Source organism: Triticum dicoccoides, chromosome 5B (genome assembly GCF_002162155.2).
Source record: "Triticum dicoccoides isolate Atlit2015 ecotype Zavitan chromosome 5B, WEW_v2.0, whole genome shotgun sequence".
Classification (NCBI taxonomy): domain Eukaryota; kingdom Viridiplantae; phylum Streptophyta; class Magnoliopsida; order Poales; family Poaceae; genus Triticum; species Triticum dicoccoides.
The window spans coordinates 316,848,707-316,855,778 of record NC_041389.1 but is presented as its reverse complement, the minus strand read 5'-3'; positions in this window follow the sequence as shown (position 1 = coordinate 316,855,778).

The window sequence follows — 7,072 nt, the reverse complement described above, 5'->3', positions numbered from 1 at the left end:
TACTGTGCAGCAAATAGTACTACTCCGGTATAGAGGAAGTAAAATAACTGGCTTATTATATATAGCCACTTTTGGCTACATGGATGAGATAGTAAGAGATGGAAAAACAAAAATGGTGGGAGCTAGTGGGTTCAAGTCTTCAAGGGACTAGCTAGCTATACGCGTCCTCCAAGGTAAACAGTACCCCTACTAGTACTAGTAATAAGTAGTACAATAATGAAAGAGAAGGCGAGAAGGTTAAAAAATATAATACTAAATTGTACTACTAGTACAGTAAACATGTCCCAGTAAAGAAAAGTAAATAACTAACAAGTACTAATCTACTACTCTAACACACAACAATGAGAAAATGGTATACCTGGGTAGATGGTGACGGTCCGATCGTGGTAGATTGTGTGACCATATTGCACATCAGTGGTACCATGGGTAATGACTGCTAAGATAGTTGATCCCAATATGCGAAAGTCAGCTACAAGGTTCCAGGTTAGACCGAATCATGGATGCAAATGCACATCCAGGATCAGTGATCTTATTTTGATCGGGGGATGATTGGTCCCTACAAAATAATGGAGTGCCGTTAGGGATGATGGTTTGTGCATTCTGTTTGTTATCTCCCGTACCGTAGGATGGCATCCAGATGAAACAAGTCCCCTCGCTTGTCACCGCGAAGATACGGCCTACATGGCGCACGGCGTCTTTGAACGTGTAGGGGTACAAATCTGCCGCGACCAACATGTGCCAGCCTCTACTGTTACTGCCTCTTATGTTGATGGCAATCCTTATGTCGAACACCGCGATGAGATAGTAATAGTCATAGCCTTGGCACTTTGTCGGCGGGTCTGCATTGCTATCTTCTTCAATCTTGTGTAGGCAGCATCATACATATTCAAGCCCAGCCAGTCCGGAAGGCCGATCCTAATGGTGGAGAAGGGGTCTACGGGAACGGCCGCACTTCTGTGGATGTTGTGCAAAATGATGGTGGTATCCGGACGGAGGTATGCAAGCCAATCTTCTTTGGCACCGACCGATACCTATACATAAGACATGGGTAGCGGAGAAATTATGGGATGGAATAAATAAGTACTATATTTAGAATATGCACTACATGATCAAACTCCATGACTGACCTGCTCATCGGACAGAATCCAACTACCTCTCAACATTGGCAACTCTAGCGAAGTCAACGTGCAAGCATGGCCAGGGAGCGGTGGACTGTTTGAAGGATTGTCCCATGGAATAACCTTGTCCTCAAGGACACATGGAAGACCAACAAGCATGGCCTTTTCCCAAGAATGTTTAAGCACCGTCTTAAAAAAGTTGGTGCGGGAAGCGCCGAGTCTTGCGGTGGTGAGGACATCGGAGCGGTGTACGGTTTCTCCCAGAGGATCATCATCCAAGGTCTCCCAGCCCGACGAGGAGGAGAACCGCCTGGCGAGTCCATGGGAGCAGTGATGAACGGCCTTGGTCTCTATGGGGAAGGGGAACTAGCGAGGAGGCAGGGCCTCATATGCAGGCGCGCATAGTGGTAGTGCCTTGTGCCCCACGATGGTGAGGCTATTATTAACTACGTACTCATACTGGAGCAGTAGTAGTACTACTTTCTCAACTAGTAGTGCGATTTGTTGTACTTCTATAGTGCACCAGTTTTCAACTCTTGAATCTCAAGGCCAAGGAGCTACAGTTGCAAGTGTAGGGTACTACTGTTCTCTAGAACCATCGTTGTACTATAAATGCAGGGAAAGTACACCTGCCTAGTGCCGACTCTCCATGCTCTATTCAAGCGTGTAGCTGGCCTGCTCAGCCCCTCCTCTCACGCACACACTAGCAGCCTATTTATCAGCGACTTTACTACGGGGGCAGCACATTTGAGTTCTTTGATACCATGAGACTAGGCTTTTCGCTTCCATTTGTGGAGGTGTAATGGATCTCGTCGAACTTTGTTAGTAGTTCCTTCTTTATGAATGAGATGAGGCAAAGCTTTCTGTTTCGAAACAAAAAAAATCACGTCAAGAGGAATTTCTTTTATAGAGCCGATAATGGAGCGAAGTCCATGCGTGCAACGCCGCAAGCTACAGAGTAGTAGGGTACTAGCACTTTACGTACAGAGCCATACTGCATAGTTCCCAATGCAGCGCCAGGCTTTTCCGGCTCCTCGGGCTTAATTGGGAGGTGCTAGTTTAGATATGCTAGTTGATGAGGAAGCTAGGTGCGGCTAGTGAGCATGCAAGTGAGTATAGAGGAGTACTACTCTAGTACGTGGGCCATGAGATGATGGGAGGGAAAACCCGTTCACGTGGCTGGGCTATCCAGTGCACCCAGATTGTGGTGCGACACGTCCGCTCGACTTCAAAATTAAAACTACCAGTGTACAATATTGCCTTGCAGTGAGGTTACTATTTAAAAAAATGCCATCGTGCGTTCGGCCGGGATCGAACCCACTAAACGAGCTAGTATACACTCCCACGACCACTAGTAGTACTAGTTGGAGTACAACGCAACCTAGAATCGCCTTTTGTCAGTAGTACATTGTTCCTTAAAAAACCCACTAATAATGCCAAGAAACTACTACTACCACTTACCAACCAGCCCAACCAAGAAACGACTACTCTACAAACTGCTATTATAGGCACGTTTCAACCCATGTCGCCCCTTAAGTCAACGCCTTCTATTCGACCGGCAAGTTAGGTGTTATGACTTGTGGGAACTACATGTCAGTATGGACAAAAATCCTCGGGTGACCTCCTACCTCCGGCCCCTCCACACCTAGTCATCCTCGTCCATGGGACATAGCTACCGCCGCCGACAGAAGGTGAGGTCAAAACCTCCGGCGGTGCGGAGCCCATCTTGCAGCAGCCCGGATGGCAGCTCCGTCCGGTGCTCGCGGATGCTAGCTAGCCAAGATAGCACACACCCTGCTGGATGCATCCAGCTGCTTGTCTGCAAGGTTGCTAGCTATGTTGGCATGGCAATGCGGCGTCTTGCTCATGCGCGCCACGCTAAGGCCATCCATCTGGCTCGAGCGAAGGCCAGCGCGGCGGCTTGCTCGCACGTGAATCATGCTCGGGCCAGCCAGCCAACCCGCTGGGAAGCCAGCGCAGCGTCCGGCCCGTCTGACGGAGCGGCGGCCAACTCGCTCATCACAGCGCCACCGACGAACATGCATTAGTACTGTTTGAAGTAATGTTCAGGAAAAATAATGATCGGAGGAGGAAGAATAGGATAGAAGGTCAGATGTGGGTCCCTTGTGTCAACGGTAAAACAAAATGTGTTGGTTTAAGCTGCCTCGTCAGCACGGACGTGTGGGCCAACCCTGTCATAAACGGGTTTAAAGAGCCTAATCGGCACTAGGTAGTTGCTTATTGTGCGGATTAAGAAATTTTGGGTATGTTTTTGCTATTTTTTTGTACAATAGTTTCTTCCTGGGGCTAGTTGAAAGTGGTGTTTTTTTGTTAAATACTCCACATACTGTAAGTAGGACTGAAAGTTAAGCTTTGGAAGCCAATAAGCACGGCTAGTTACATAGTGCCTATGTGTACGTAGTTCAAACTAAATATCAACCATAAGTGACTAATATATCTTGATGGAAAACTCGAAACTATGGAAATACTAGATTTTTTTGCATGGTTGGAAATACTAGCAATGTTCACGTGTGTTGCAATGGATCATAATTAGAATAATACTCATTCACAAACTTGATAGAAAACACTCACGGGAAAATTTTGACATACATATATCCCTAGAGATATATTATGTTTCAATCAGAATATATTCCTTGTGCTGCTTTCGCAAGGTGAGGGAGGGATGTGGTTGGTTTTAAGATACTAATTAAGGGTTTTTCCGGAAATTGGTAAAGTGGGATGTTGTTGAGAAAAGGCAACAACTTACCTCATAGTCTTTAGATGTAGATCTAATGGTCAGAAATGACGGATGTCAGACACACCATCATCACCAACTAAGTCTTCTGTAGGAGTACTAGCAAGATGTCTGTGCATTGCATGGAACATGAAGATTTATTTTTTATAAAAGCACCTATTGTGATTGACCCATGCGGGAGTAATCAATGTGTGAAAACTAATGATATCTCAAGAAAGAGGAGAGATAAGGTGAGGAGGAGTGGGGTGTGGTGGTGATTGGTGGTCATACTAAGCGGAGGCATGGGGATGGACGGCACTGGCAGCGACCACCATGCCAGTTTGTTCCAGAGGCTTCCTTTTTTAATTGCTTAACAATGAGGTTGTGGGAGATAAGGATGAACGAGGGAAGGCCTTGTCTTCAAATGTGGAGAGAGGGTGCGAGTATCTTTTAGTTTAATTTATATCCGCCAGATATAGATCAGACGGTCTATATTGCAAGATGGCAGGCGTACCATCATCACCAAATCGTTTTTTTATAAGAGAAGAGATATATGTATGGAGATACAAATGTATTATCGATACTTGTTTCCATAAACTTGGATCTACATTCTATTCAACGGCTGAGCATGTGGGGCCGTAGCACGATGACTTCTCGACTGTGTAATAAAACAAAAGGTTTTCCCGTCGCCGATAAGGAGGAGGTGATGGTGGCGCACTTTCGGCTTGCTCTAGTCCTAGTAGTCAAACTAGGTGGTCTACGCACGTGTAGATTTATTCTTTTTCACGTCTCGTGTTCGCCGCACTGCCACGACTATTGATGAATAGACGGTAAGTTACTCACGGGAAAACCTTTGTTGAGCATGTGTGCGAGAGAGAGACAGCGTGCGTGTGTGATATGTGTAGAGATTGAGGCAATGACAAGAGATTCTTTGTGTCTCTGTGTGTGGAGGATAGAGATACATGTGCATGGGGCTTTCTGTTGTGTAACGTGGAGACACATAGACATACTCAGAGAGTGAGTGTGTGAGATACACATGCGGACATGGGGAGAGATGTGTGAGTTAGAGAGATGGAGAATTTTGGTGTGCATCTGAGCTAGAGAGGGGGATATATACATACCTAGAGCTAGAGAGAATATGCAAGGGTGTGTGTCTTGAAAGAAGGATCCAAATAGATGGGTGTTTGTGTGTATCTGTGTGTGTTTGTGCGCGCGTGTGTGTGTGAGAGTGAGTGTGTATATGTGGAGAATAGAGACCACTAATGATGTAAACCTAGTATAGGGATGGGGGAATGGTATGACACGTGTGTCAAAGAGAGACAAAGGCATGTGTAGTAGCGGGATAGCATGGGTGCGGGCGGGGAGCAGACTATTTGGAATAGACATCGAGTGTGTGTGGGAGAGGGGTGTGTGTGTGTGTGTGTGTGTGTGTGTGTGAGAGAGAGAGAGCTAGCAAGGGAGAGAGAGAGAGGAAGAGAGGGAGGGAGAGAGGGGTCATTTGTGTGCAGAAGTGGCGTATAGATAGGGAGACAATGTTGATGTTGTTCAAAAGTGGCCTATGTACGGAGATGCAAGGGAAGCGAGTCATCGTGTGTGTGATAAGGACTTCATGAGAGATCTAGAATAGATGGTGTAGAGAACAACATGCGAGATTGAGAACGATGATACATTAGGGAGCTATGGAAAGAGTCACGTCATATATGTATATAGGGAAGGAGCTGGGGCGGGTCCGCATGGGAGAGATAGAAAGAGGAGAGTGGTGCAGAAGGAGACAAAGTGTGCTTCTTTGCAGTGGGGGTGGTGTGTGAGGTGAGTGTGCGAGAACCACATAACTAGGGAGATAGACGTTTGGGGAGATGTTTTGTTTGTATGGGAAAGATACACTCTATATAGTGCATGTGCTTGGGAAAGAGAGATGCGGGGAGACCTAGAGAGTGGGGGAAGAGATGTGTGCATGCCCGAGAGACAAAGTGATAGAGACCTATATTGGGGTATGGAATTTAGAAGAGAGGGGGTATAATGTGCTCATGTGTTCGTGTCTATATTTGAGAGACTTTAGCGTAATTGAGATATATATGGTCAATAGTGTGTGCACTCTTGGTTGATCAATTTGTTTCAAAGTTTGGACTATGAGATAATGATACTTCTGAACATGCGTGATGTACTTTGAAGTTCCAGAATTACAAACCTAAGATTGGAATTTTGGAATTCGACTCCATCATTAGCTTTTGTAATTCATTTAAAAGGAGGTACATTTTTTAAGCCAGGATTTCGTGATTTCAAATTCATATATCAAACCTAGAGATATACACATACAGGCATGTTCAAACTTTATAATCATCCACTTTATTCATACACGTACACATTTTTGCTTTTGTCATCATATTTAGGATAAACACATTTGGAGTTCCATTTATATTGGACCATATGATGGTATTTGCTTGCACTAGCTCAATGATCCATATTTGAATTGAATGGACAATCTAAGTTTTGAGTTGGAGACATTGATTTTCGAAACTTGCACTATTTATTTGCGTGCAAAACAAATAAATTCTCGACCATGATATCATAGTCGGTCGTACAAGAGCAGAACACTTAATTCAGGCTCCAAAAGCTTTCAAACTTCTCGATCACATCGAAATATCTCGTGCCAGAAAGTTTAGCCCTGCAATATTCCTGTTTTACCCCTGCCACATGAATGGAAAAGGGTTGCTTTGGTAACTCCATTGTTTTCTCCTCTTTGCCCCCAACATTCTTCCCTAGAGCCCCTCCCCTTCCCCTCACTACTAGGAAAATGGCTATAGATGGGATTGACACTAATGGCGCACCAGAAAGATGGTGCGCCATTAGTATATACTAATGGCGCACCACAATCTGATGCGCCATTAGAGTTTAAACAACTAATGGCGCACCATGCTACGGGTGCGCCATTAGTATCAAATTTTTTTTAACTAGTGCGCCTGTCCAAACATACTAATGGCGCATCCCGGCAAAGTGCGCCATTAGTAGTTGTAACTACTAATGGCGCACTAGGCAGCAGGTGCGCCATTACTATAGAATTTTTTTTTTGAACTAGTGCGCCTATCCAAACATACTAATGGCGCATCCTGCCCAAGTGCGCCATTAGTAGTTGTAACTACTAATGGCGCACCAGGCAGTGGGTGCGCCATTAGTATAGGATTTTTTTTTTGAACTAGTGCGCCTATCCAAACATACTAAT